At 41.4% G+C, this 3,758-nt stretch overlaps 1 pseudogene; it reads left to right on the forward strand.

Moving 5' to 3' along the window:
* Nucleotides 1-2,457: 2,457 nt before the first annotated feature.
* Nucleotides 2,458-3,399, forward strand: LOC103606396 (annotated as a pseudogene).
* Nucleotides 3,400-3,758: the final 359 nt, after the last annotated feature.

A 3,758-nucleotide genomic window follows, 5' to 3' on the forward strand; every position in this document is an offset into this window, starting at 1 on the left:
ATGCTATACGAAGTTATTACGGAGGCTCCGGAACCGCCCCGGCCGACAGCAGCCTGGCGTCGGGACCCCTCCGGGCGATGCCTGTGCCCACCTCAGGCCCCGAAGCCGCAAACACTGCGCCGCCCGCGCAGAACCAGGAGGGGCGGGGCTGGGGCGGTGCAGGGGAGGCCGCTTGCGCCTCTGGGAGATGTAGTCCACGTGAGGACCCAAGGATTTTGGGAAGTGTAGTTCTTCGCTTTTATCTGGTGGGGCGGGACCCTGGCTGAGTGGGTCACATGCCCAGACACCGAGGGAGGGCTCCCAGGAGGCTGCCCCGGTTTGCTGTTGGGAAGTGTAGTTCTCCGCTTTTATCTGGTGGGGCGGGACCCTGGCTGAGTGGGTCACATGCCCAGACACCGAGGGAGGGCTCCCAGGAGGCTGCCCCGGTTTGCTGCAGCCCTTAGTGTGTTGTAGGGCCCTGGGTTCCGGGTCTTTTAGGAAGGGAAGGTTCTCCCAGGACATTGTCTTGTAGCTATGTGTTTGCATAAATGATTGTTAAGGCCACTAGGCAGCTGCCAAAATTAAATTTATTAGTTAACCATTTAGATATTTTCTGATGTTAATTGTCTGTATAGGTCCGTTGGCCATTTCCTATTGAAATGTTCGTTTTTTGGTATCATTTTGAACTACCGTGTATGCATAATTTTTTAAAGAGGAAAGTGCTTTGTTGTTTAGCCTGACTATGAAAGTATTGCATTCATTAAAAAAAAATTTTTTTACACAGTATGTGGAATGAAGAAACGTAATAACGAAATAAATCCAGCAGAAACACAGATTCCATCTGTGCGTAAATGCTATTTGGTGCACATACACACTTGTGTAAGTGAAATAAAAATAGAATCACACTTCTTGTCCTACTTTATTTTTTTGTCTAACTGCATTTATTCATGAACACCGGCCTATTGGCTCAACTGCGGAGGTATGTAAGCAGGCTCAAGTGTTTACAATTCTTTGGATGCCACACCTCATAGTACACAGACCTTATAAAATTTGACTAGCAAGTAGCCCTCAATAACCACCTGGAAATCAGCATAGGAAGTAATGAGAAAAGAGCAGTGTCAAGAAACTTCCGATTTAACTACTTCAGCATTTATGCTATTTAAAATTGTGAAATGTGCACGTGGAGAGCCAGTTAGAACATGTAGTTCATTCTAATGCATGGTTATAAGAGAAACACCCTTGCAACCACCCACCCAAATTTGGGAAGTGGACCCTTACTAATACTTAGGACTCCCTTCCCAATCAGAGCTACTAGTATCATGACTTTTGAGATAGACCTTTTTTTTGCTTTTTTTTTTTTTTTTGTAGTCTTACATCCTTATACACTGGTTTTATATGTTATTAACTTTGTACAATAAAATCATACAACTGTATTTTTTTGCATTTTGTTCTCCAAACATTTTGTTGGCTTCACCCTTGTTATTGCATATAGCTTTACCTAATAGATGGACATTTGTGTTGTTTCTGGGTTTTAACCATCAAGAACAATGGTAAAACAAATACGGTAATGTTGCAGCAAGCAGGATTGAAGCCATTTTGAGACCTAAAACCACATGGGCTCTAGAAGATTTTAAAAAGACAGTTTTTTTTCTTGGCATGAATTTATTTCTCTGAGTTTCCTTTTTTCCCCTGGCTATTTGATATTTTGGACCTTGGTTATGGGGCAAGATGATATTATTTACCTGAATGTAAAGTTGTATTCCAGCCAGGCTGAAGCTGCAGACTTGCATGTACGACCCACACCCTGAGATAAGGATGGGAGCAGAAACCAGATGGAATCTTGGCAAGACCTTGCCTGAGACCTTGCATGAAGCCTTCGCTGCCCACATGCCCTCCCTCCTGCTTTTCATTTCCTGTGTTCCATTCTCTCATACTCCCTCTTAAAAAACCCCTCAGTAAACCTGAGTCTTTGAGATGGCTTTAGCCTGGCCATTCTTCAGGTTTACCGGAGAAATGGGTTAGCCTAACATCTCTTCTCAGGTTACTGGTATTCCTGAATAAAAGCTTATTTCCCTTTTCACAAACATTTGACTTTTCAGTGGTTTGCTTTTGTCTGAGGGCTGGCAGCCAAACCTGTGAGATTGGTATCAATATGGGGGAGCCTCAGCCAGGAGCTGAGTTGCCCCTTTAACAGTAACACATCAGTGGTAGAATATAGGCAGTGGTACAGTCAGCCCTTCATATCCCCGAGTACTGCATCCATGGATTCAATCAACAGCGGATAAAAAAATGTCCAGGAAAAAAACCAATAAAAATAGGTCCAGGCTCTGCTTCTTTTAGGCCCCACCCAGCAGCTCAGGAGCTTGAGTGGGCATTGGGAGGGGCAGGTGGGGATGGATAGCTGCTAGATCAGAGGAGAGGCTCCTGAGCCGCCCCCCCCCCGGCCCCCAGGGCCCACCCTGTGCGCCAGGCCCAGCCATGATCAAGGCGATCCTCTTCTTAAACAATCATGGGAAGCCGCAGCTCTCCAAGTTCTACCAGCCCTACAGTGAAGATACAGAACAGCAGTCATCAGGGAGACTTTCCATTTGGTATCTAAGAGAGATGAAAACTACTTGTAATTTCCTAGAAGGAGGATTTTTTTTTTTTTTTTTTTTTTAAAAATAAAAATTTGTAAATGCATATATGATTCATATATAATCTTTTAGATTTAAGGCACTTAGATTTAAGGTATAAGAAAAATATTCTTTTTCTTTTTGGTTTTTTGTTTCTTTTTCTTCTCTTTGTAACTTTTGTTTCAATTTTGCTTGGTAAACAGCTTACAGTTTATTTATGTTTACTTATCCATTGACGAGACTACATTTGTCTAGAAGGTGTTTGCTAATAAGCCAACCATATATCTACCCTGAGCTTGCTATTTCTTTATTACAAAGATTTTTATCTACACGCTGAGTAAATATGTATGTCTATTAATCCCATTCCCAGAGAATGACCCATTTACTTTGAGACAAGAAGGAGGATTATTAATTGAAGGATCTGACTGAATTACAGACATTATGCAACGTTATATTTTGTCTTGTGTGGATTCTTCAGAAAGTGAACATGGCATTTTAGATCTAATTCAATTATTCATGGAAACATTAGACAAGTGTTTTGTAAACGGCTGTGAACTGGATTTAATTTTCCATGTAGACAAGGTTCACAGTATTCTTGCAGAAGTGGTTATGGAGGGAATGGTATCGGAGACCAACATGAATGGAGACTGTTATACAAATAGATGCACAGAATAAATTGGAGAAATCTGAGGCTGGCTTAGTGTGAGCTCCAGCCCATGCTGATGTTAACATTGCTGAGATCCCGAGAAATATTAACATTAGTGAAATCAGTATAAAAGTGCCAAACCTGCCCTGTTTTGAATAAAAAATTTAAAAGACCACTCCCAGGTATAATCCAGGGGGAAAAGTCATCTAAGTTTACCGTATAGCTGTTTACCAAAAGTAGAGGAGGAGTCTTTGCTCTTGGATTTAAGTCAAGGTATTGTATAGAAGTTGTGTAAAATCAGTATGAAAATTCGATATTGCTTTTGTTGCTCAGTGATTTTAAGGCAATTGAATAGTTCCAGTGTGATTTTTTTTCTTTTCTAAACTGCATTCTTATGCCACCGCAGGCATGCCTCTATGTATTGACTAATATAGTATTTCGAAAAGTGTTTGAGAGTACATAATTTCTTTAACTATGTACAAACAAAATGTTGGTGTTTTGTATGGATCACAAGTGAA

The sequence above is a fragment of the Galeopterus variegatus genome, unplaced genomic scaffold, assembly GCF_000696425.1.
Source record: "Galeopterus variegatus unplaced genomic scaffold, G_variegatus-3.0.2 Scaffold6548, whole genome shotgun sequence".
Lineage (NCBI taxonomy): Eukaryota > Metazoa > Chordata > Mammalia > Dermoptera > Cynocephalidae > Galeopterus > Galeopterus variegatus.